This window comes from Adiantum capillus-veneris, chromosome 14, assembly GCF_014529385.1.
Source record: "Adiantum capillus-veneris isolate H3 chromosome 14, ASM1452938v2, whole genome shotgun sequence".
In the NCBI taxonomy this organism is placed as follows: domain Eukaryota; kingdom Viridiplantae; phylum Streptophyta; class Polypodiopsida; order Polypodiales; family Pteridaceae; genus Adiantum; species Adiantum capillus-veneris.
Window position 1 is genome coordinate 48,152,185 of NC_140944.1, and position 20,534 is coordinate 48,172,718.

Sequence of the window (20,534 nt, forward strand, 5' to 3'; positions counted from 1 at the left end):
GAGATGCTTGATGTAGTACATCATTTGCGTGCCCAAACCAGACGTGAGTATGTGAGCAATAGTGAAAAGCATGGGGCGAATTGAGCAGTACGTGAACATGGGCAATTTGACGAAGGAACTGATTGACCAATGCATGCATAGTTGAACTATGTAGGTTTAGTTATTTGCGCGTAACCAGAAAATGCATGTACAAACCATTTAGAGTCCCAAAACTAGAATACCTAATCTAATGAACACGTTAGGATATAGGGTTCCAATGCTAGAATACTGCAATTGGAAAATGCATGGACAAACCATTTAGGTATCACCATAAAAGCTTTACAACTTAAATTATACGAAAAAGTCATGAGTCATTGTTGAGAGAGAGAGAGAGAGAGAGAGAGAGAGAGAGAGAGAGAGAGAGAGAGAGAGAGAGAGAGAGAGAGAGAGAGAGAGAGAGAGAGAGAGAGAGAGAGAGAGATGAATGATAGGCTTAACATGCTAAACTAATGCTAAGTGCTAGCCAGATAACAATCTCATGGTTTGGAATTTAGCAATCTATTTCTCTAATGATTCATGGAGTCGAGTTCTCATGGGTTGGTAGTGATGTGCGATTGACGTATTTTTCAGAATGGACACCAAGAACACTCACGAGTATGCTCTCAACGAAGCTATTTAGAATACCATTATTAGGATCCAATCTGTGATGGATTCCCATTGAGCTTCCATAAAGCTTCAGGACGATGTGATGCGTATCTTATTTCAGGGCTTAGGCTCTGTTTGTGAAGGTAAGGAGAAATGTCTTGCTAAGCTATTGACAGAGAAGAGCAGTGATTGGAATGGAATTCTTAATGATATCAATACACCTAGTAACTTCTCTGAAATACTGAAGCTCTATAAAGACAAAGTTATGGTCATTCCTCAAGAATGGAAACTATGTCTTGGCAGCGGAAGTCATCCCCATGAACCACAAGTCTTTCCACCTAGCAAGGAGGATGCTGATAGAGACACCTCTATGTGTGTTTGCATTGACGGAATCCGATCAAGACATTGTCAACGGGATTGCCTTATATGTTGTGGAAGATTTTCAAAGTGCAGTAGAAGCAAAAAGGAGATGATGCCATTCTTATACACATCGTTAATAGATCAATTGAGATGTCTTTGTCAAAGTGAAGAATATTGTCATGATTTCTTAAGCATGTGGAGAGCTCAAGACGGTGCTTGGGTAAGGAGACCTCTCAGCCTCCTCACTTCATTCAAGAAGTTTGGGATGGAGAGAAGATGCGGATTTCCTAAGTCTTTTGGAATCCTGATGTCCTTTGGGAGGCTCCAGTTGTGTGTAAAAATGACAAGTGCAAGATGACGTATCGTGCATTTCCTAAGTGTTTGTCAAGTAATGCAGGGAGTGAGAAATCTTATCAAAGGAGACCCAAGGAAATTTTCTCTTCTTTTGCATTCGGACGGATTTCAGGCAACATCAACAACTATGAAGGATAGTGCAGTAGTTGAGGTTACTGTCTTGAATGGAGGAAAACGATCTACTCTTGGTTCTATTCCAATATTGTTTCTTCCCCTATCAAGCAAAGAGTTGGAGAAGAAGCACGGAGACATTCTCTCTTCTTTCCTACAACCGTTGCTTCTGGATCTAGAAAGCTTATTTTTAGATGGTTTCGAAGCTAACTATGCCTACAAAAAAAGCCATATTATCAAGGGCTTCCAGATGAAACAACAAAGCTGCGAGGAATCCTAATGATGTGCACTGGGGACCATCCAGCTCAATGTAAGCTATTACAATTCAAAGATGGTGGAAAGAGCTTTTGTCGACGTTATGAAGCACATGCATCACTTCAAGAAGATGCAAATGGGTCAAGATATGTGTATGATAATAACAGACTTTAAGCTAGACATTCATCCTCCTCAAGGTCGACATGTAGAAGACATGTGGTCAAGAATCAAACGAGCCAAACGATCTTCTACTAAAGAAGCTACAGAAGATATACTACGGGATGCAGGTTTGTCTGGGAAATCCATTCTCTGGAGATTGTATCACTTATATGCATTCGACCTGTCAAAAGACTTAGTATATGATGCTATGCATGTACTATCTCTGAAATTATTTCAGAAGTACATCAAAAAGTTGATCTCATCTGCTACCACACCAATGAAGCGTGACATCGACAATGCCGTTAAGGAGGTTACAGCTTCAATTCCAAAGATTATTTTGCACTCAGGGCGATGGCCAAGGAATCCATCGAAGCACTTTAAAATGTTCAAGGAAGAAGAGTGTCAAATATTTGTACAATGGTGTCTGCCTCACATTCTAAATGTAGTGCACGGAATCACATATGAAAAAAGTCAACTTGGGATGCTTCTTGTTGATATTGCACATTTCTTTGTCAATTTCTCTAGAAGAAAAGGATGGTCATTGAGCGATATCAAACATGTCGCTGTTTATTATTATCATGGAGATCTTGTCAGAACAGTACGAGGGTCCCAATAGCTCCCCATTGGAGCATGTGGCAGATATATACACTCTCAAGAATATTGTCTCAAAGAGATTTTATTAAGTGCTTGATTATTATAGTATTAACTAAGTGATGCTTGCATTACTACTATGTATAGGTAGTGGAGAGATGCTTGACGATATCTTACGCCATGGCTCTCATGATTGCTTTTGGTGCTTCTCTTTTGAGAGGAGCATATAAAGCTACTTGAGCATTCCAACTAACAATAAAGCCAATGAGATATCCTATACGAATTTCCATAGTCGCATCTTGTTTACAAATACATGGAAGAAATTATAGATTTAAAAGGACGGGCTATTGTGTGAAAACAGATATCTGCAAGCTCTTCACTCTTGCTTACTTTCACCTCAAGGTTGGAACTCTGATGAATTGTAAAACCTTGACTGTCATAATTCGCATTCTTTGTGTGCCTTTCTTGCAACCTCAAAGAAGCAAGCTTGATAGCTATGGAGTAGTGCAATTCGGCTTGGGCACCCTTGTACTTGTAAAGCTTTGCTTAATAAAAATGGAATAGTTATTGGACAAAAATTGAGAAAAACTCCTTTCTTATTAAGTGCCAACGAGAAAGAATTGATCAAGAGACTATCAAGTGGAGACCTATCACTATAATAGGAGTTGTCTATAACTGCTAACATTGCCGCGAAAAAACAAAGGAAAAAGGAGAGAGAAAAATTTGCGTGGGCGGCAATAACCGCGGCTATGAATGCGGTAGTGGTTTATCAGCAGTAAGCACGGTAATAGTTGCGGCAATATACCCGCTGCTATTACCGCGACCTTTGCCGCTGCTATTACTGCTAAACACCAGTTCAAAAATAAAGGTGCTCATTTGGGCCACCCAAATTTGGGTGGCCCAAATGAGCACCTTATTTTTGACCTCCATAAAACAATAAGACATCAATTGTTTTTTGGAAGAGTATAAAAAATACCAAAGAACTGAAATTGAATTTACTTTACCTTGATAATTAAAAATGTAGAAGATCAAGTTTATGACACTTTGGCTCGTACTTTGAATTTGGCAAGCACTCTCAATCTTTTTTTGCATATTTAAAAAAGTTACAATAAAAAGTAAATAGTTGTATATACATTGTGCCACATTGGGACTTTATGAAAGTTTTGACAAAACATTTTTTTATCAAATCCTCGTCGTCGTCCAGAGGCACGTATATTGGATCACTTTGATTCTACATAAACCCAAACCAAATTAAGAAATTATCCACAACTCAAAATAATTGATACAAAATTACTTGTTCAAACTTACCGCTTGTAGTGGTCCTGCTGCCTCGTTGAATTGCTCGCGAGAGATGTGGTTCTTTTCAAACAACCATCACCAAGTATCAAATTCTGTATGTTACTTCCGATACTTTACCATCTCTCTGGTTGGTTAAGAGAGAGTGACATTTTCCTAAGTTAGCAATAACAATACCAAATTATCAACTACAATCTTTATAATCAACGATCGACGTTATAATCCTAATAATATTACATATTTATCCGTCCAAGCTCCCTTGCCTCCTGAGCCATAGTACGTGGGAGTTTATTTTGCGCGGGCCTCACATTGGTACCTATATGATGAGCCCGTCGCAGCTTGATTACTCTTGTCTTGAATTGCCCACTCCCACTCCGTGTCTGCCATGTTGCCACCGCAGTAACTCCTGTCTCGATCTCTAACCTGGTTGGCTGCCGCATGCCGCACACTCGACTGCTTGTTTTTAGAAATGTCTTTATGTAGCCCTCCAACCATTGTTGTGAAAAACGTTGATCGGGGGCGTTTGGAAATCTAGCTAACAGAGCATCCTCAATGTATCGTGCATGATCGAGCAGTTCGTCTGTGAACTTTATAAACCAATTCTTATATGTTGAATGTATAAGAATTTTTAGATGGTGTCGAAATGCCCTGCCCTGTGCTGTGCCAAAATCAACCTCCCCGTCATATTTAACCCTGTAGTAGCACCCATGCGTGTCTAACATGGGTGCTTCAGTATCCTCGTTCTCTGCGTTAGGGACGACACGCTTTTAAAGTGGGGACTCCGCTCCCCCCCCCCCCCCCCCCCCCCCCCCCCCCACTACCAAAACATGCGAAACCACAAGATCCATCGTCGCTTCATCTCTCACGGCACTCGCTGCCCTGAGACGAGCGTCGACGCGTGCTGCAAGAGGAAGTCTGTCGACGATGTTCTGGCAAAGGTGGAGTCGAATGGAGTGGAGTAGGACCCTGTGATGCCATGGGAGTAGGACCCAGCGATGCAAGGGGAGTAGGACCCAGCGATGGAATAGGAGTAGGACGATAGGAAGGGAGAGTAGAGGGAGGTGCCATCAGTGCGACGCTCTATAGGTAAGGAGTCCCTCCCTGACTCCCCGATGGTGTAGTGTGCGGAGAAATATTGTAGGTCACAAGCTGCTACGGAGTGTAGCGGTCAAACAAATCCTCCACCGAACGGAGGTACTACTCTCGTAAAGAGATAGCCCACTGTAAGTCATAATCTTCGACCGGTGGAGGAATCTAAGAAGGGTAGGTGTAGGATAGCCATGCCTGTAAATAACAAAATAAAAACGTATGACACTCATGGTTTATGGTTAACTACGTAGAAACATTATTTATTTCTTTGCTTGTTCTCACCGACTCAAGACTCAGGTCCACTGGAGACGATGTCCACCCTGGGTGGGAGCCCACATGAGATGTGAACCAACCAAAAGAAGAGCCAGCTAGCTGCTCCTCACCAGTTGGTCTATCGTCTGACATCTACATTACAAAGAGCAATATAAGATTAATCTTTTCAGCCTACTCATTCATCTACATATACGTACACAAGTATATTACCACACAAACACGTAGATACATATACATACTAGTAGACCTAAGTAGAGGCTAGTAGTGCCAAAGGTCAACTGCACCTCTTTAGATATCATCGCAGTCTCAACCGTGGTAAAACCAAAGGTACGTTGCGGTAATCCATGCATGAGTGGATGAATGACTGCAACGCCACGATTAAAAAAGGACTATACCCAAGAGGAAGCGTCTAACCTTCGGATGCTGTGCTCCCGTACTTAGTGTCTACATACATGCATAAACAGTATATATGTTCACACATATATATGTTAAGGTTGTAAATGTAGCCATCGTTTTGTGTTGGCTACACCTAAATTCAACATCTAAGTGATTGATTGATCGTAACATTACAATTCTCATGTAATGCAATAAGTAATTCTATTTCTCTCGCTGAGTCTCTCTCTCTCTATCCTAGAGTCATGTTTACGTCTCCATGTAAAGCAAGCACTCTCAGAGATGAAAATCCAAACATGGACGACATCTTCTCTCTCTCTTTCCCTCTCTCACTCTATCTCTCTCTCTATTTCTTTCTCTACGTCTCTTTGTCCCTTTGTTTCTCTCTCTTTTTCTCTCCCTCTTTCCCTCTCTCCCTCTATCTCTCCCTCCATCTCTCTCTCTCTCTCTCTCTCTCTCTCTCTCTCTCTCTTTCTTTCTCCCTCTATTTCTCTCTTTCTTTCTCTCCGTCTTTCCCTCTATCTCTCTCTTCCTCTCCCTCTTTCCCTCTCTCCCTCTCTCTCTCTCTCTCTCTCTCTCTTTCTCTCTCTTTTTCTCTCCCTCTTTCCCTCTCTCTCTCTCTCTCTCTCTCTCTCTCTCTCTCTCTCTCTCCCTCTTTCCGTCTCTCCCTCTATCTCTCTCTTTCTCTCCCTCTTCCCTCTCTCCCTCTCTTTCTCTCCCTGTCTCTGTTTCCCTCTCCCTCTCTATCTAATCTCTCTCTCTTTCCCTATCCCTATTTACCTCTATCTCCCTCTTTCTCTCTCTCTTTTCCTATCCCTATTTCCCTCTATCTACTCTCTCTCTTTCCCTCTCTCCCTCTCTTTCTCTCCCTCTCTCTCTTTTCCTCTCTCCTTGTATCCTTTTCCTTATCTCTATTTTCCTCTTTCTTTCTCTCTTTCCCTATCCCTATCCCCCCCCCCCCCCCTCTCTCTCTCTCTCTCTCCCTCTCATTAATTCTCTCTCTCTCTCTCTCTCTCTCTCTCTCTCTCTCTCTCTCTCTATTTACCTACCTCTATCCCTCTTTATCTATTTCTCTCTCTCTCTCTCTCTCTCTCTATGTAACATTTCTCTCCCTCTTTATCTATTTCTCTCTCTCTATCTAACATTTACCTCTGTTTATCTAACATTTCTCTCCCTCTCTCACTCTCTTTATCTATTTCTCTCCCTCTTTTTAAATCTCTCTCTCTCTCTCTCTCTCTCTCTCTCTCTCTCTCTCTCTCTTCATTTATCTCTTTCTCTCTCTCTATTTCATCTAACACTATCCAAACAATCATTTTCAAAACGTGCGTGACAGATCAAACATTTCAAAACGTGCATAGCAAAGCAACTATTTTCAAACGTGCTTAGCAAAGCAACCATCTTAAACAAGCCATGCGAAACAATCATTTCTTAATGAATGAGGTATGTTATAATGGATTCTCTTTTTTGTCTTTTTTTATTATTTATGTGTGTGTGTGTGTGTGTGTATGTGTGTGTGTGTGTGTGTGTGTAGTAGTAGTAGTAGTAGTAGTAGTAGTAGTAGTAGTAGTAGTAGTAGTAGTAGTAGTAGTAGTAGTAGAAAACAAAAGTGGAAGAGGGAGGATGTGCTTTTGTGTTTACCTCTTCTTTGTAGCACGGTTGAGGGAATAGGTTGAGCGTCCAAAGAAAATGGACGCTCTCTTTTTAAATCTCTCTCTCTCTCTCTCTCTCTCTCTCTCTCTCTCTCTCTTTCTCTCTCTCTCTATTTCATCTAACACTATCCAAACAATCATTTTCAAAACGTGCGTGACAGATCAAACATTTCAAAACGTGCATAGCAAAGCAACTATTTTCAAACGTGCTTAGCAAAGAAACCATCTTAAACAAGCCATGCGAAACAATCATTTCTTAATGAACGAGGTATGTTATAATGGATTCTCTTTTTTGTCTTTTTTTATTATTTATGTGTGCGTGTGTGTGTGTGTGTGTGTAGTAGTAGTAGTAGAAAACAAAAGCGGAAGAGGGAGGATGTGCTTTTGTGTTTACCTCTTCTTTGTAGCGCGGTTGAGATTCGAATAGGTAGAGCGTCCAAAGAAAATGGCGGAATACTCCCTTGCCGAAACTTGGATGAAACCCTCTTCGACGAAACTTGGGAAGCTTGGAGAAGGAGAGAGGGGGAAGGGAGAGATGGGCGGGGGGGGGGGGAGCCAAGGTATGCTGCAAAAACGTGGCATACTCTGCCTTCTTTCCTTTTTTAGGCGCCAGTTATTACCGCGGCTATTACTGCGCTAATTACCACGGCCAGTCATTTCAAACGGATACATGCAAATCTGAGGTTGGAAGGGGGGGGGGGGGGGGGGGGGTTCAAACCACCCTCCCTACCCTTAGCTATACATTATTTTATTTTTTAGCCTTTTGAGTTTTTTGATGAAGAGTTTTAATTTTTAAAGGATACTTTATTTTGTAGTACTTTTAAATGTTTATTAATTGAATTTTTTTAAATCTCTTTTAGTTAAAAAATAATTTTAACATTCATTGTCATTTATTCCCTTTGAATTTAACTATATGTAATTTTTCTAATGGAGTTAAGTGTTTTTCTAATTATTTATTTTTTAGGACACATGACTAAATAAACAACCTTTTGCGTCTGCAGGACATCGACTGGGATGATCGTGGTCCTCCTGGAAGCCCAGATTGAGATCGTTGGCTCAAGAAAAAACTACCTTGTCCTTGCATCAAGTGCAAAAGGGCAATTCCTTGCTTGAGGCGCATTGCTTTGGAGCACGTGGAGAACGAAGCGCTTTTGTATCCTCGGAAAAGCGCTCAAAGAGATGATAGCACGACTCACCCACCACTTGAGGAGGTGCCCCATTGGTCTGTGTTCGGTGGTGGTGCACCGGCACACAAGACCGAATGAAAGAGGCAAGAGCGACTGGGTGATTTCCATGCACCGCATGGGGATCCTGCCGTTGGCTCTACGTCGGTAGCTCCTACGACGTCTTCGTCACACTTTGAGGTAGAGGATGAGTACATGTTCAACATGTGTGATGAGTTACTAGCTCATGAGCGTGACGTGTGCGAAGAGGATTGTTAGCCCTGCACTAAACGGGCTGCCAAAATGGAGGATAGATTGATGACGAGTGCTCGAACACCTCTTTACGACGGTGCAGGGTACTCAGTGCTCTGAGCATCTTTGGAAGTAATCAACTTGCAAGAAAAGTTTGGTTGGAGTAATGCAAGTGTCGATGCACTACTTCTATAAGTATGAAATGGGGCTTTTATATACTCTCTCTCTCTCTCTCTCTCTCTCTCTCTCTCTTTATCGTGTCGTTTTCTAGGAATTATACTAATACACATGTTTGTTGTAGTTTGATGGGCAAAATGTTGCCATTTGATCACCACATGCCTCTAGATTGTCAACGAGTTAGATCGTATGTCACTGCACTTAGAATGGAGTATGAGTGCATCCATACGTGTGTCAACGATTGCATGCTATACCGCAATGAGAATGCACATGCTACCTCATGTCCCATGTGCAAGGAGTCACGATACCAGACAAGTGTGAGCGGGGCACACCTACCCCGCAAGGTATTACTTGACATTTTCCATTAATTCCTCGCATCCAACACATGTTTAGAAGCAGGTCTACCGTGGAGCTTCTTGCGTGACACGCAAACCATCGCTCAAACGATGGAATGATGCGTGTCCCTGTCGATTCACCTGCATGGAGGCAAATCGAAACTCAATGGCCAAAGTTTGGGTTGGAGCCTTGACACTTGAGGCTTGGGTTAGCAAGTGATGGTGTCAACCCCTTCGGCACTAAGTCTACTTCATGGAGCGTGTGGCCTGTGGTGATCGTCAACTACAATATTCCACCATGGAAGACAACCAAGAAGGGAAATATACTTCTTTCCTTGCTTGTGCCAGGAAAGTAGAAAGTGTCAAATATTGACATTTACCTAGAGCCCCTCATCGAGGAGTTGGAGGAGTTATGGAGAGGCATTCCTATTGTCGATGTCTCAGTTGCAAAGGGGGGGGAGAGAGGCTCAAGTGAGGGGAATCCTTATGTGGACTATGCACGACTATCCTGGGCTTGGAGAGATTTTTGTTAACCCTCTATCCTCTATCTCTCTTTCCCTCATTCCCTCTCTCCCTTTAGCTTCCTTTAGCTCACTTTAGTTCACTCGTCTCTCTAACCATATGATATGTATGCAGGGTCGTCCACATCGGGCCACAATGCATGTCCTACTTGCGGGCCATCGTTGGTGACGGAGAGGCCAGATTCCTTACGCAAGATAATCTATCCAAACAACCATCGTTTCTTACCCCAAGGGCATATCAAGCACAAGGCTCCAACAAATGGGAAGGCTCCTCTAAAGGGATGCTAGAAAAAGAAGAATTAGACAAGGTGAAGGGTACCATCACCTCTATTCGCACACCAATAGGATTCATCAGGTCGCTAAAGGGAGCTTTCACAAAAGTGAAGAAGGGTGAAAGCGTTCAATTGTATGGGTTGAAGTCCCATGATTGGCACAAGATGCTTCAGGTAATCTTCATACTCCCTATTCTATTTAGAGTTTGTGTGTAAGACTATCACTCACTTTCCCTTTTCCTGATTTACATGGTAGCTCATTCTGCTGGTGAGTATGTATATATGTCGGGACAAGAAAGTCAGGGACGCTATTTCAAATTAGGAGAACACCATAAGACTCCACTCAACTAGACCTTTTTTATGTACACAATAATTTCAACTACCACTTAGTGTATCCTTGTGTGTTTTCTTGCAAATTTGTGAGCTCCAAGGAAATCGAAATAGATGCTATCCCTGCTGCTCAAACACTTGCAATAGAAACTGTGTGTGCCATTGAAGATGCATTTTCTCGATCGGTCCTTCTTAGTCAAATTCACCTCTTGGTTCACGTGGTGGAGGAGATAGCTATATGTGGAGTAGTGCATGCACGATGGATGTTTTTCTTAAAGAGGTTTTTAAAGACTCTCAAAGATTTTGTGCGGCTATGGTCTCTACCAAAGGCATCTATGGCCGAAGGGTGGATTGTTCAAGAGGCATTTGTTTACATATCAGAGTATTTGTCACAAGTTGATCCTTCAATGCCTCGCATGTGGTTAGACGAGGACGATTCAAGGATGACTTCACACTTGACAAGTGGAAAGGAGAAACTCCTAAACATGGATATGAATCTATCCTGAGTGGTCGATAACTTTTGCATTCTCAATGCAAAGATTATGACCAAGTGGGTGGACTTGTGGACACTGGCAAAGTCTAGGCGTTTGCAAGATAGGGAAGCATGGAAACAAGCACATGGAGAAAGGAGGGCACCCCCATTGCCTAGACACCTTGCATGTTTCCCAGATCTCATTAGTGCAGAGTGGATTCATGAGATAATGACCGAGGCAAAAGCGCGTGGAGAAGACATCACCAACAAAGAATGGGAGTATGCACGAGGCTGCGTACGAAAGGTAGAGTACTCATATACCTAAACCATATTGTCTCGCTATTTCTTGAAATTATCTTTAATATGTATTTGATAAATTAATATATTTTTCTATTTTGTAGTGCCTTCTCTTTAACACTAGGTTGGTAACCTAACAGGACATAAAAGTGTCCTTTTAGGGTTTTGAAAAAAACCTCCAAAACCATAATAGATCCACTCATTTTGTAAAATCCTTTTATGAGGTTATAGTTCAAGGCCTACTACACATGGAAAAAATAAGAAACTTGTAAAATTTCTCATCTTTTGGTCACACCAAGCCTCCAAAGTTGATGAACCAGTGCATTTTCATCAAAACAGTCATTTCTTACGTTTTGTTGCATAAAAATAAGATTAGGGATTTTTGTAGGACTTGAGATAAATTCCCTAGTTAACTTCAATGGGTTGGTGATCAGAACATATGATTTCTTCTCACTCACTATTTTTTGTTTTGCCAAAATAAATAGATACAAAAAAGTTGAATTTTTACCATTCTGCAAACATATCATCAAAGTTTCTATAGCCATGCTGAATACAAATAATATATGCATGTTTTCTTAGTTCCCTATTGTCCTTTATGGTCATAAGGAGCCATGGAGCATGTCAAAAGAATAATACATCTCTTACCAAGGGGAATCTTGGGGACAAAGATGAAGTGTTAAATACAGCAAACATGAAAAAACATGAAAAAACTGGGTTCAACATTATGAGTTGTAGAACCCCATAGAAACTATTCAATATCTAGCCAAATTTGATCCTTATGACTAGATATGGTTACTACCTACAAAATGCATATAGTTGTCACAAGAAACTAACAATATTGAAAAAGCTATACTTCATATACTAGAATGTTTCGTTTTCTTCTATAATTGAAAAAATCAACTATCATTGTGTACTATGCAAAATAGGGTACTAGGTGCCCCAAAACTCAAGGAATGTTAGCTTTATGTTACAATATGCGACATAGAAAATTAGAAATGCATTTGGATATCATGAAATCCACCAAAAAAATCATAGAAGAGCTAAAATTGGCTAAAAAACAGGATTTGACAATTTTTGTAATTTGGTTATAACTTACAGCTTTAATATTTATTTCTCCCTAGAAGCATCAGGACATGTCCAGGACTACTAATAGTTCTCTAGCATTATAGACCTCACAAACATGAATTCTAGAGTGGTATAGTTGCAAAAAGTTTAAAAAAGCCAAAAACTGGACCTGTTTTTTCACACAGTTTAGGTTGTGAAATGTTGTGCAAGGACAATGTTAAAGATGGAATTGATATCCTAAAAAAATGTCGAGTTTTTTTCAGCTCATGAGACAACTTTCTAGATAGATAACACCTCAAAATCCATTTTGAAACTCTTGACATAATTCAAGGAAAATGGTCACTTAACAGGACATAAAAGTGTCCCATTACCAACCTAGTGTTAACTCTATGTGGTCAAAGGGTCGTCACTTTCGTACGTGCAACATTGAATAGAGTAGAACCACCATGGATTGTGCCATCATGGGCAACTTTGACACAGACGGTGATGAAGCCAGGTACTACGGAATTATTGAAAGGATACTAAAGGTTAATGTTAGAATATTTCATAGCTTTATTTTTTAGTGCAAGTGGTTCGCAAATGTGTCTAGACGACATGAGAATGGCCTCTACATGTTGGACTCTAGTGTGCATCACATAGGGAGGTATGACACTTTAGTTTTACCGCGCAATTGTGAGCAGGTGAGTGAAATGTAACTTTTTTATTCCTATTTACTTGTTGTAGCGTTAGTTATATCAATTTTACTCACTTTGAGCTTCTATTTTATAGGTCACCAGAAATCCACCAACCAAAACTTTGGTTCGTAATTCCCGTAACACCTCGGGGGAGAATCATTTTTTCCACTAATGAAGTGGAGACTATCTTCGACCCTCTTCCACCTCCGACTTTGGATGAGGTGGAAAAAGAGGAGAGGGAGGTCGATGAATCAAGTCCGGTGCAAGTCTTAGAGAGGATGATTGTCATGATGATGAAGATGATGAGATGGAGGATGACGAACTCAAAGATGATGAAGCTGGCAATGCATCCACAAACGACAATTCCGTTTCTCTCTTTATTGATTTAGGAGCCATGGGCTTAGAATTGGATGATGCTTCATGTAGAGATCTTTTGGAGATGATATATAAACATTTTGCAGTTATGAAGTTTTTTGATCGTGTAATCCATTCACCTCTCTCTCCCTCCTCTTCTACTCTTTAGATTTGAGAATATGCTCAATTATGTTAATCAATTGACAATGATTATTTTAGTTGTAACCAAGGGTAATCTTAGGCTGGGTTCATATGAGACTGGAGGAAGAAAGGCTTTCTGCAGGTCTACCACCGTCTCGTCTGAACGGTGTTAGACGAAGAAGAGCGAAAAACAGAGAGAGGTGGAAAGAGGCCAACAGCTCTTCCAGGGGGGGGGGGGGGGGGGGGGGGGGGAGGTGCCGAAAGAAAAATGGCGGGCCCGGAGGAATATGATACTTGCTGCAGCAAATAGGCTTTTGCCACCCAGCTTAGACGCCCCTGTGGGAAGCATTTCCGCCGCAGCGTCTGAACCGGGCCTTATATCCCCCGCCTCCTTCTCCCCCCTCTTTCTCTTTCTCTCTCTCTCTTTCTTTCTCTTCTTTTTTATATTTGAAATTATATACAATACTCTTTAATTTTTATTGAGAGGAGGGAAACAACAAAATTTGAATGGGAGGGGGGGGGGGGGGGGGGGGGGGGGGAGAGTTAATCCAGAATTTGAAAGTTTAGGCGCTAAATTTGGGCAGTGGATATAACGATGGTAATGAGCGCGGTAAAAACAACGGTAATGTTGAGATGTAGAAAGAGAGAGAGAGAGAGAGAGAGAGAGAGAGAGAGAGAGAGAGAGAGAGAGAGAGAGAGAGAGAGAGAGAGAGAGAGAGAGAGAGAGAGAGAGAGAGAGAGAGAGGAGACGAGACAAGAGACGAACCAAAAACTGATTCATATTGAGGACAAGATACAAATATATAGGTGAGACCAAGTTGAGTAGAGTGAGCCATATATAGCTCCAACACCCCCACTCAAACAAAGGTCTCTAGCTTTGGATGAAAAAACCCTTGGGGAGTTCAAGGGAAAAACCCAAGCCCCTACACAATGTCAAAATATGAACCAGTGATGATGATGTGAAAGTGAATTGTGCATCTATGTACAAATATACAAGTGACTCAAAGATCACAATGTGGAGATGTGGAGTGTGCATAGTGCATGGTACCTATAGGATTACAATGTCATCTGTACAAAGCTATTACAATAGCAAAGAAGCTAATCTAGAAAGAGTGAGGCTGAAGCAACTCCAAGCTCTGAGCGCAAGAGGATGAAACGTGACTCATTGAGGCCTTTGGTCAGAATGTCTACAATCATCTGGTCACTTGGACAGTGTTCAACCATAATGGTTCCTTTGCGTACTTCATACCTGACATAATGATAATGGACATCAATGTGCTTTGACTTATTATGTTGAACATAGTCTTTTGCAAGACTAATAGAACTTTGGTTGTCACACCGCAAGGGTGTGCTAGAAAAAGGAGAGTGACCAATATCAACTAGCATTTGTCGAAGCCATATCAACTCACGAGATGCAAGTGATGCCGCAACATATTCTGTCTCAGTCGTAGAAACTGCAACACAACGTTGTTTCTTGCTGGTCCAAGAAACAAGATAACCATTTATAAATAAGCAGTTTCCACTAGTAGATCGCATAGATAAATGTGAGCTTGCCCAGTCTGCATCAGTGTAGCCCAAAAGATAAAGAGATTGTATAGAATCCGATGTGAGTTGTCATCGATAGACCAAACCAAAATTTGTAGTGTCTTTCAAGTATTTCAACACACGCTTTGCTGCAGACCAATGCTTAACAGAAGGACGTGCAAGATGTTGTCCAAGATAATTAGCAACGAACAGAATATCAGGATGAGTGTTCATGACAAAAAAATGAACACATCCAATGAGGTTAGCATAAGGATGATTTGCGACAAGTTGATTGCCATTGTCAGAAGTGTTCTTCGTAGAGCTCGCAAGACAAGGTGTGTTGGCTGTATGTACAGATTCCATGCCAAAATTTTGAATAGTATCTGCCATAAACTTTGGCTATCGAAGGAATAAAATATCTTTTGTACGATTCCGTTGGATTTGAATGCCAAGACATGAGTGAATCTCTCCAAGATCCACCATATCAAATGTAGAAGACAATAACTTTTTCACTTGCTGAAGAAATCCTAAATCATTAGAAACAAGGATGGTATCATCCACATAATGAGCAAGAATCACAAAACTGCTACCTTGGCATTTCATGTATAAGTTGGGGTCTGAAGAGCAAGAGATGAATTCTTTAGAGGTGAGAAAAATATCAAATTTTGTATACCAGGCTCGCGAAGCTTGTTTGAGACCATATAGTGCCTTATGGAGTTGAGCAACAAGGTCTTATTTACCTGGAATAGCAAACCCTTCTGGTTGTTCCGTATAAATTTCCTCTTCCAAGTCACCGTTAAGAAAAGCAGTTCGCACATCCATTTGATGAGCTTCTAAATCAAATTGAACAGCAAATGCTAATAAAACTCGAACACTTGTAATACGAACAACTGGTGAAAAGGTCTCTTGATAATCAACGCCAGCTACTTGGGAGTAACCTTTTGTAACTAAACGTACCTTGAACCTTTTACTTTTGTCTTATACACCCACTTACACTTGATAGTTGTACGACCAGGAGGTAATTCAGTTAGTATCCATGTACCTTTAGAGATAAGAGAATCGTACTCTGCTTCCATAGCCTCTTTCCATTGATCCTTCTGTGGTGAAGAGATAGCTTCATCATAAGTAACGAGATCTTCATAAGTAGAAAAATAATTATCAACACTATCATCATCATAAGCATGACATGAGACATGTTCAATAGGCAGGTCAACAAAAATATCAATATCATCATTGGCAGCATTTGGAATGGATGGTTGTGAAGAGGATAGCTTCTCTATAGAAAGAGTTTCATCATCTGAAAGAAATGGAAAAGCCTGAAGCAATGACTTAGTATCATCAGAATCATCCATGGACCATGAGCCTCCCATAAGCGGTTCGTTAAAAGTAGCATCACGATTCACAATTACTTTCTTGGAGGAAGGGTCATATAAATTGTAGCCTTTGGAAGTTTCAGAATATCCAATAAAAATAACTTTAAGACCAGGAGCATCAAGCTTTGTTCGTGTTTCTTTGGGAACATGAATATAAGCAATACATCCAAAGGTTCTGAAATGAGATACAAAAGGAATGTCACCTGTCCATGTTGTGATGGGTATTTTACCGGAGGGTACAGTAGTAGGAAGATGATTCTGAATAAATAATGTCGTGAAAGTAGCTTTAGCCCAGAAAACACGAGATAAACCAGAATGAATCACCATACATCTTACAACATTGAGAATAGTGCGATTCTTTCTTTCAGCAACGCCGTTCTATTGAGGTGAATATGGAATATTGTGTTCATGATGAATTCCACTGGCAACACAGTAATTCACAAACTCTCGAGAAACATATTCGTCTCCATTGTCACTATGAAGCTTCTTAAGGCGACGACCAGTTTGAAGTTTCGCAACCTTGTGGAATTGTTTGAAAACAGATAAGGCCTCAGATTTTTGTATAAGTAAAAATACAATCGTATACCGTGAGAAATCATCAATGAAAGTAATGAAGTAGCGATATTGTGATCTCAAAGAAGGTAGAGGTCCACATATATCAATATGTCATGAGAATGAGTTGTATTTGAAAGAGAAAAGGGTTTACGATTATGTTTCTCAAGAGCACAAAACTCACAAATTCCCACATGGGGATGAGCTTTAAGATCCATGCCATGAACAAGATTACGATGCTGAAGATCAAGGAGTTTTGAGAAATCAGCATGAACAAAACGGTGATTCTATACTTTGCATTCATGATCACCTGGAGCAGTAACAACATTTGCTACAACATCATTGAGAGCGAGTTCAAACAAATTACCATTTCGAGGAGCAGTGGCTATAGTTTGTCCATCTTTCTCAATTCGGCATTTGGTATGATCAAATCCAACAAAGAGACCAAGATCAACAAGTCTAGCAACTAAAAGAAGATTACGTTGTAGATCTGGTACATGTAATACTCCTCGCAAAATTCGAGTGGAAGAAGATAAGGTACCAAGATATAAATATCCAATACCCTTTACTTGACAAGTCATATCATCAGCAAGATAAACAACACGTTGAAGTGGTAGTGGATGATAGTTATGAAGCCACTTAGACTGATATGTCATATTTCTTGTAGCACCAAAATCAACAATAAAGAGTGAACCATCACGTACATGAAGTATTCTATCTCGAGCAATTGAACACAGGACGTAGCTTGTTTCTGGTACAATGTTTTTTCGATGTTCAGTAGCACATGCTCTATTATGATCTGTGTCGAATCGACGCTTATAGCATATATGAGTGGGATGATCAGATTGTCCACAATATTCACAAGAAGAATAACCAGAGTCTCTAGATAAACGTGGTTGTTTCGTGGTAATATTGTGTTCTTTATCATATTGACCTGCCCAACAATCATCTTCAGTATGGCCATTTCTGTTGCAGTGAGAACATTGCTTACTAGGAAATTTGAGACGAGAGAAAATATTATCACGACGGCTACCTCTGCAGTTTCCTCTTTGAAACGGACACCTTCAAGCATAAAAAACATGTTCCATCTGTTGTGACTTAGTCTCCTCTTGTAAAATCATAGCTATATCATGACTAGCATTACGTCATTCTTGATGTTGAGAGTATTCAATTAAAGACATGAAGGCTTGGTCGAAATCAAGACCATCTTTATTAGAGAGAATAGTAACAATGTTATCATAAGAGGAGTCCTTCACCGTATCAAGGAGAAGTGTAATCGGTTGCTTTTGTGGAACAGGATCATCGGCAGCAACAAGTTGATTAATAATAGATTTGAAAGACTCAATTTGTCCCGTCATGGAAGTACCAACTTCATATTGTAGTTTGTTAATCAACCCTCTCAAATAAAGTATTTTTGTAACAGATTTCTTCTGAAAGTTCGCAATAAGGTACTTCCATACGTCGTGGGAAGTAGGCAGTTCATACATATTAAGCAAAAGAGAATCACTAAGAGCAGAAAGAATATACCGACGAGTTGCTTTATCAGGTCATTTCCAATCTGTATGCGCAACATTCCAATCTTCAAATATAGGTCCTTCAGTGATAAGCACGTTATCATGATCCATAACAACAGGCTAAGGCGGACAAACACGATTTACAAGGACAACATCAGAGAGTTCATGGCCTTCAAGAATTAACAACATCTTTGCTTTCCACCCTGGAAATCCTTGGCCTTGGAAAGAAGGAGCAGAATGCTAGGCAGAAGGAAGCCATTGACGAGAATAGTCATAACCATATCTAGTTGCGAGAAGACGTATAAGATAAGATCGCAAAATCTGCACACCATATATGGTGAAGGCTGCAATTGAGAATGAGAGAAATATGACGACTATGTTCTATCAATGATAAACGCAAGAAGGATGCTCAATACACGTCTAAAGATGTGAGAGACATCATTCAAAAAAGCATAGAAAGGAGACGCCAATAATAAAAGAGTCCTCAAAATAGAGTGACGTGAGACGCAAGATTGACGGCCACAATAAAGCTAAATTTGCTCGAAAAAGTTAATGCCAAAATTAGAAAAACGATCGCAGACGCTTCACGAAGACGCACAACGAAGAAAGCCGCGTCAAGCTCAATGTGCAATAAAAAACACATAACTTTCTGCTGCGAACTTCGATTGACACAAACCTAGAAGTACTCAAATCAAAGAGCTCGAGGAGACGAATAAGTTTTGGATGAAAGGTGCCATTGCGCTTTTCCCGTTTCTCCAAATTTTGAGCAGAAGACCCCAAAAAAATTGAGACGAAGTTCAGGGTGTCAAAAAACAAATCAACAAGAAAATGTAATCAGTGATTTATTATATCGATTAGTAATAAACACCATAGAAAACACTAATCATATTCTTCTTAGCACAAAACTACCACAGTTAACAAGAATCAATCCTCAAAAAATAAAATTTGTAGCAATTTTGAATCTTACATGCGAATTGCATACACATACTGTTTTGTCACCATGAATTGAATCGGCGCGTGATTGTTACCGCTTTGATACCATGTTGAGATGTAGAGAGAGAGAGAGAGAGAGAGAGAGAGAGAGAGAGAGAGAGAGAGAGAGAGAGAGAGAGAGAGAGAGAGAGAGAGAGAGAGAGAGAGAGACGAGACAAGAGACACACCATGTACGCTCCCAAAGACTGATTCATATTGAGGATAAGATACAAATATATAAGTGAGACCAAGTTGAGTAGAGTGAACCATATATAGCTCCAACAGGTAATAATAGCGGTAATAACAGTGGATAAAGTCACTGTAATACTTTAAACACAAAAAAAAACCCCCACCCTCCTCTCTCTTGTTTCTCTCATTGAATTTAACACCTTCTCTCTCCAAATCGCGGTAAAACAGCGTGCTAAACACTTGGAGATTTTCATAGTGCATGCTCCTATGGATATGAATATTCTAAGGTTTTTGTAGATGAGGTGAAGTACAATGTAGGATATTATGTGGTAGGAGCTCAAGATCACGACTCAAAATTTTATGGGAGGCTATAGATCTAAAATATTTTCTGTGGTCGGAGCAAGAAGGATTTGTCATTGTGTTTGTCACAGTGGAGGCCATTGTGGAAAGCTTTGATGGTATAGATGATGTTTCTGGAATGTTCATCTTACACAAAAGTAAGAGGAATCAGTGTGTGTCATTGATACTACGAGTCCACAGTATTTTCTGGAAGTTCTCTTATATTCAAGGAGCAAGAGCTGATATGGAGGTCTTGCATGAAGTTAGTGGATTTGATCGACGTCATCGTCTAGTGCTTCCAAGGGGGCTAGGATGTGTTCCTCCTTGGCCAGAGGAGGGAGACACTGTAATTGCTAAGGGACTTGAAGCTACGACAATTTAAGCTTTGGTGCAAAGTGTTAATGTAACTAATAAGAAAGCATTGCTATACTGGAAAGATGATCATCATGAAGAAACTTTTTGGGTCGATTGGAAATTCATCTTCTCTATTATGATACCTAGAACCAATTAAGTATGTCTTATGAAATACTATGTAAGTGATTTATGAAAAGTCTTTTACTAATGTATGATTTGTTTTGCAGGTATCCAAAATCATGGACGTGCGATACGATGCATCACATATGGATTGATGGGACTTATTTCAAGTTTTCAAATTATTTTATTGAGATTGAAATACATAAGGATTTCAATTATATGTACGTGCGTCCTTTCATTGTATAGGAATTCAAATTTCTCTTTTAAGGATTATTGATCAAAGCTTGTATTTGATGACAAGCTATTTAAAAGTTAATTGAAGTTGCTTCCTATGGTGTTTTGTAATTGTCTTTTTGTGTATTACTAGTCAGCTTTGAGTTGTTGTGAAGC

The 20,534-nt window shown here is 40.3% G+C and overlaps 2 pseudogenes; both read left to right on the forward strand.

Annotated features, from left to right (window-relative positions):
- The first annotated feature begins 685 nt into the window (after nt 1-685).
- Nucleotides 686-1,476, forward strand: LOC147442332 (uncharacterized; annotated as a pseudogene).
- A 304-nt stretch (nt 1,477-1,780) lies between these two features.
- LOC147442333 (uncharacterized) lies at nt 1,781-20,299 on the forward strand (annotated as a pseudogene).
- The last annotated feature ends 235 nt before the right edge of the window (nt 20,300-20,534 follow it).